Consider the following 7,381-nt stretch of genomic DNA (forward strand, 5'->3'; position numbering starts at 1 on the left):
AATTTACCAAAGCAGAAAAGACTTCATTTCTAGATTAAGAATGGATGTGAACATCATTATTATCTAGTTATTAAATAAAATCCCATAGTATTTTTTCCATACGCCATCACTTTAAACTCTTCGCCCTCAAGATTTTCTATAAGTAAAGTCCTTAAAACTTCTAATAACGCTTCCAGACAGCACACGTACTTGGGAGATTCAGCCGAATTCTGCACGATCATTTGTCATGTATTCATACACTCGCCCAATCAGTCGAGCAGACGGCAACGAAGCGACATTGTGTTATTTTTTGCGTATATCACTAACACATTCTTGTTTTTTTCGTAAACAAATCGATCCATTACCCCGGCTACGTCAGCCGATCAACTGATTCTGTCTTCGATATGATATTGGCCACACCATTAAAAATCTTTTCACCATGGGTATTGCTGTTGCTGCCAATAGAATGCACAGCGTCAATTTCCTTTCCAATGCAAAAGGAACAAACAAATGGAGGAGAAATTGCATGTTTGTGAAAGACTTGGTAGTATTGAGATTTGCGAGATTTAAACTAAACAAACCAATAAAAACGAAGTGCCGTGTGTTAAATTGTGAAAGCACAAATTAATATAAAGCTTCCAAATGCATTTGCGTTTTTGTGCGCAAGAGGCCGTGGCTAGAAAGTATGTGTGTGTCGTATATTTTCTTGTGTTTGATTGTTTCCTTTCCATTGCTTTCTCCAACTCTTCTTCTTCACAAACTAGTAATTACCCATTCTTTTGTTTGTTTATTCATGGGCTCTTACGACACGGCGAATTTGAAAGGCGCAATCTTTTATTCTATCATTCTTGGATATCACCTACTTATAGGTCTTATAGGTCTTCAAGAAGTCGCGAAATGGCAAAAATGCTGCTCTAAAAATCACTTTAACACGTATAGTTCGAGAGAAGGCAATGCAAACTAAGCCATTTCCTTCCAAAATCAGAACATGTTGCGGAACCTAACGAACCTAACTGACGAACGGTGTTTCTATTCCATATGAAAAGTGGGTAAAATAAAGTTAGGAACCGATTTAATGGCACACAATTTTTACATATTTAATTGCATATAAAGGGGTTTTCAGTAAGAGCGCTTCAACTTTTGAACTTTTTTGAATAAAACACAAACGGTTTGACTTTTTTAATTAATTTTTTTTTTTTTACCATCGAGTTTGAACATATACATTTAAGTATGAAATACGATTTCTTTTTCATGACCACCGCGTGCACGATTTACGAAGTCCAATCGTTGAGCCCAATTTTCGACCACTCTTTTGCATAAATCGGCCGAAATTCCAGCAATTTCGCGTTCAATATTGGCTCTGAGCTCACAAATCGTCGCCGGCTTGTTGCTGTAGACCAATGACTTCACATAACCCCAAAACGGGACGGCTTCTTAAATGGACCGTAAAATGGCCGTAATGCTCTTAAAGTAGCAGCAACAGAACGATTATTTTCATAAAAAATTTGCACGATTTACAATCGTTGCTCAAGTGTGTAGCGTTCCATGATGAAATGTATACTAATGAAGTTTACAAATGACAAGCGAAAAATAAAAAATATTGCGTCGTTCGCCCTCCCTATCGGAAAAAAGTTGAAGCGCACCTATTGAATAACCCTATATAAGTTTGTGTTGTAGGTTAATTGCAGCAAGAAACCGCAGGGTCAAAGACAGAGTTTCCGCTAGAGATATTGCGGAACTGTATCCTCGATTCCTAAGCCTTTCTTTGTAAGGCAAAGTAGGAAATTAAATTGGGTCTGAGTAATAAGCAAATAAGTTTTTTAACTAGCTTTTGTTAAAAATGCGAATGATCCTTTTCCCGAATTCGCTTCCTCCACATTTGCTCGATTAGATTGGAAAAAACCCTTAATTTAGTATAGATCTACAATTCCAGTAAAAGCCCTTAATTGTATCTTGGCACTCCATAATCTGAAATATTCATACTTAGTATATATACCTATAGATATGTATCTTTATCCTTAAGTGCAAAAATTCTAGAACCAAATTTCAATTTAACAGTTTACCGTATGCATTCCAATGAACCTCAACAAAACTGCATCCACTAAAAGAATTTGTAAATGAAAAAGAATACCAATAGAACATAAATGGTATTGTCCGAGGACGAGCAACTCGGTGCACCTCCTCTTTCCTCGACGCTTTCCTTGTCTGAATCCAAACAATTCAACATTAACGAGTTAATGTGTTATGCTTACCATCTTGGACTCGTTGTACAACAGGTTGACAGGTAATTTTTAGAATCCTTGGACTCAGTTTTTCTTTACGTGTTGAGCAACAACTCGTTTTCTATTTTTCTTTCTTTCTTCTTTATCGCCTTCAACACAGCCGTTTTCATCGCATTTGTTGTTTACTGGTGTTTGGAGGAGTCAAGAAAAAGTTTAAGTAAACCTCCCAAAATTTTATGTTAGGAGAAAAGCTTCATTACATGATACTATTGATATTTAGAGTATTTTTTAGACATTTATTTTATTTTATGTGTTTATAATATGGAACATAGCTCATATCACATTCCATGTAAAGTTATAGTATATATCATATACATATGTACATGTATATGCATGTACGCAAACCTACGAGGAATAACATCGAGGTGAAAACTTGAATACAAAGTATTGAGGCTTACTTGCTGACACTACTGCTTATCGGAATCGCTTCCTGTAAGCTGCTGCAACGAATTACTGTCCAACTTTATTTTCTCTCATTCAACCAATCTAAAATGTCGATTGGAATACGCCGAGGGCTCGTGCTTAAGGAAGTGATGGAGGACAAGTTTGAGTTGCCCACAGAAAAGCAACAAATAATACGTGTGATCAAATGTCGTGGCAACAATCTGTAGAAAGTTGAAACTGCTATGGCGCACTCTGAGAATACCGTAGCCTCCATGCCGAAAAAGTTCCGTAGGAATATATTGATCGGGCGTGGAGATTATGTGCTGGTGGAATCTATTAAGGGACTCAGGGTAAAGGGCCATAGGGTAAAGGTGGAAATGTGTAAACTCCTAACTCCAGAGCATTTAAAAGAATACAGTAGGACTGGTGTATGGCCAAAACAGTTGGGTGAAAAGCATGACCACGACCAATTCGATATGGGAAGCGATGGAGAAACGAATGGTGATGAGTTGATAATTAGAAATCCCAATGGATTTCCATTGTCGGAGGAGGATACTACTGAAGATGAGGGAATTTGCAGCACTACTGATGATGTCGAAATTACAAATGATGTGAATTAATGTGGACTAATTCTGGCAATCATCGGCAGCGCATATAAGAACCGAAATGACACGCTGCGAAAAGTCTTCCGGTTTCAAAAATTCACAATTGAAAATGTGTCGGCTTAAGAGCAACTGAGTATTGCAAGCATCAAAAGTTCACATTTGTTCCATGTAAGGTTTAAAAATATGTAAATAAATAAAGGGTGATTTTTTAAAAGCTATAGGAAAGTTTTTCAAAAAAAAAACACGTAAAATTCAGAAAAATGTAGTCCATATAATTTAATGATTGAAGATTATTTCATGCAAATTTTGACCGCGACTGCGCTTCAAATGGTCATCCGCTTCAAGTGGTCCACTCTACGTAAGCGTGTTGGTGGTTTGATCTCCAATAATGTAAATTTGGTTCTAAATTTGGTCACAATAGCTCAAATAGCCGCTTCAGTGAGTCGATTAAACTGACCATAAAATGGAAGAGGCGCGCGATAAACTTTCTGAACAGAACACGCATTTTTATAATAAAATTCAATGATTTGCAAGCGTTGTTCGATTCATGGTTAAATTATAGACCAAACTGAAGATGTTTGACAGTGAAACAAAAAACGAAACGTGCTTCAGCTGTTTAAACCAGCTGTTTAAAAAGATAATAGCTCAAAAATCACCCGTTACTTATTTCCAGAAGTATTTTAAGTAGTCGGAACTACATAATATTGTTGTCTTATAAGCAAATGTATCCACTTATATTATATTTAATTGCATTGGACTCAAAGTCTGATTTTTCGTATATTCATAAATGTATACACATACACATAAGTATACATATTTTATTACAATAAAATAGTTTCAAAAATAATTTGTGTACGTTATTTTAAAGAAACAGTGTACGGTGTTAGGAGAGAATCCACAATCTTTGAATGTCTTGTAATAGTATAGAATATTCTTGTAAAGAATTGGATCACACTGTTCGAGTCCCAGTCCTTGCTTGGATATAAATCCATAATATAATAGAATGAAGAACATGTTTTATAATTAACATTTTCCACTTTAACGCGTTGCGTGTAATTTCTTTAATCTCTTACTAGAAACAAAGGCTACTACAGCCGCATCAAGAAATGAAGTATCTGCTCTCAAATACACTGAAATAAATTCTAAACGCTTTTATTGTTTTCGGTGTTCTTTGAGTTTACTGCAATGTTTAAAACAAATATTTAGAGCGTAAAGTGGGTAAAAAGAGCAAGAGGTCAAAATTATACATAATTTTTTAAATTTTATTTCTATAGTGTAACTATTGTTCTGGTAACGCTAACATCGTCATTTCTAGTCTACGTCCAAGCATTTACTACCACAAGGCATTCATTCTAGTTTAGCATTTCGCCCTGCTTCATTATACGTGAACAATTTTTAGCCGAAGAATGATTACTATTCTACTACATTTAGATTTGCACATAAAACCTGCCGATTGTCTGATGAAATGTGCTAATAAAGGAAATAGAGACATAATTTATCAGTTAAAACTTAAATGTTGTATTCAAATTTTTATATTTAAAGAGGTCATTTTTTAGAACTCACTTCATCTACACCAGTAACTTATCTACTTAACTCTACACTAAATTTTTGATGAATTTCAAACAGATTACCAATCGCGACATAAAACTAAATGAGGTTGGCAATTTATGTTATGAAATATTTTAAGTCATATTATATAATATATTGCCAACATCTGAGCAATGTGCTGTCAGTTTGCATGTTGCACATGTTGCGTGTTGCATGTTGCACAGACGATTGGTATTGTTTGAGACGCTTACTTTGGTAGCATCTTTAATAATAAAGAGTTCCAGATTGTGCAAACATTGTTTACCTACAACGACTTACTTACTCGACGTCCTTCTTACCTCTTCATTCCTACAATGATGAAAGAATACAAGGTCGCGCCTTCTGAATTCGCTGTGTCGTTAGACTCCATGAATAAGCGGACTAAAGGAAGCGGTATTACTTCTTTGTAAAGAAAGGCGAAAGCAATAGAAATTCTCAAGCACAAGAAATTATTCATACACACACGCATTCTTCTGATTTTGAGGGTTTTCACACTTTAACACGCGGTATTTCGTTTTCATTCGTTTTTTTAGTTTAAATGTCACAAATCTGAATAATGCCGCGCCGTTCACGGAACTTTCACAAACATGTAATTTCTCCTCCTTTGTTTGTTTTGTTCGTTTGCTTTGTATTGTTAATATCGCAGAAAATGAAGTAACTGGGGAAATTGGGAAGACCATCTTCAGTATTCCATTGTTCTTGTACTAAGCCAGTCCGATGTGGTGGCACTTCTGCCGAATTTTTCTTCGAAAATCAAGACGTCCCCAACCATCATGATTCATGCCCAACCATTTGTTGTTTTTTGGAATTCATTGATAGATTTGTTGAAGACAACCTCATAAAATTCAAAACTGAGCTGGTACGAGTACATAAATTTGATTGAAATGAAATATTCCACAAAATTAGACGGTTAATGCAATAAAATAAAAAAATATTGGAAGGCATTTAACAGTGCTTTTATAGTATATACATATCTAAGTATTTAAAACGAATCTAACTGATCAACGGGGCTCCTATTCCATATGAAATGTGGGCAAAAATAAAGTTATGAACCGATTTAAATGAAAATTTTTATCTTGATAAATTTGAGGACGATGAACTCAAAAATGTAATTTGTTTTTCATGCTTTCATACCTCCGTTGTAAATGCAGTTTGAAGTTGAAAATCTGTGTTCTTATAGTGTTCGGGTATAATTTCATTAAAAAGAAAGTTAGTAAAACAAATTTTATTCAAAAATCTAAGTCACTAAAACCATATTTGTTTAAAAGTCTTAATTGCAATCTTTGCTACTTAAACTTTCACATTCTACACTATTAATTGAAATGTATTTGTTAATACTCGCATCTCGTGTCGAAGTTGACCATAGGATCAGGTGGCATCATCTCACCTGTCCTGCTCTCGCCGGGCTAAGATTCAGACATCTTGAGTCTCATATTGTTGCTAAACCTGCAGATATATCAGGTTTAAATATCACACGATTCGAATGTCAAAGTACACATTCACAGAGTATTTAATACTTATATATATGTATGTACAGGGTGCGCCATCCTTTATCTCCGTATGTAAACGCTGAATAACTTGGTCATTTACCAACCAATCGACTTCAACATACATGTTTTCGATACGTCAATTCAGTACAATTTTAACTATGGATCGCTTTACACCAAAACAACGCGCTGAAATAGTGACGCTATGCATCGAAAATAGTCGTTATATTGTTCTAACTCAATGCGCATATCGCAAAAATTATCGCGACAAACAGGCACTGTCAGAATATACTATTCGTTGACAGTATAAGATCGTCATCATGCCGTTCATCAACGACTAAAACGTTCCAATGAACTTGTTGAAGCAGTGAGGGAAAGCGTTGCCCAGGAGCCAACAGTGTCGTACTGTAGTCGTGCTCGGCATTTTGGCGTCAGTAAAACCACAATGCGGCGCATTTTAAAGGATGACTTAAATTTGTTTTCGTATAAATTGTAATTAACACAAAGAATATTGCCGACATACCATTCACGTGGCCGTATTCTAAGCCAAGCAGTCGCTCGAATGGTTGACACTGAACCCAATTTTTGGAAGCAAATTTTAATGACTGACGAGGCACATTTTAACCTCTCTGGCAGCGTGAATAAACAAAATTGCCGCATTTGGGTAACTGAGAATCCACACGAGATCCATGAAACGCCATCGCATGACCGGAAAGTAACTGTTTGGGCCCGCATTTGCGCCAAAACCATCATTGGGCCATATTTTTAATGAGAAAACGAAACGGTCGATGGAAACCGATATCGATGGATGATGGCGCGGTGCGCCATGCGACACTGCGAACACAAGAATTGATTTTCTGAAACGTAAATTTCCGGGACGTCTAGTGACAAAAAGAGGCGGCATCGACTGGCCCCCCAGATCACCTGACTTAACCCCCCCGGACTTCTTTTTGTGAGCTTATCTGAAAAGTAAGGTTTATGCCAACAAGCCACAGACTATTGACCAGCTTAAGGCAAACATTCGTACTGAAATCGACACTATAAAACCCGAAATGCT

General features: G+C 36.1%; 1 pseudogene; it reads left to right on the forward strand.

The window, feature by feature from the left end:
• The first annotated feature begins 2,752 nt into the window (after positions 1-2,752).
• On the forward strand, positions 2,753-3,265 carry LOC128861875 (probable RNA-binding protein EIF1AD; annotated as a pseudogene).
• The last annotated feature ends 4,116 nt before the right edge of the window (positions 3,266-7,381 follow it).

Source organism: Anastrepha ludens, chromosome 4 (genome assembly GCF_028408465.1).
Source record: "Anastrepha ludens isolate Willacy chromosome 4, idAnaLude1.1, whole genome shotgun sequence".
NCBI lineage: Eukaryota > Metazoa > Arthropoda > Insecta > Diptera > Tephritidae > Anastrepha > Anastrepha ludens.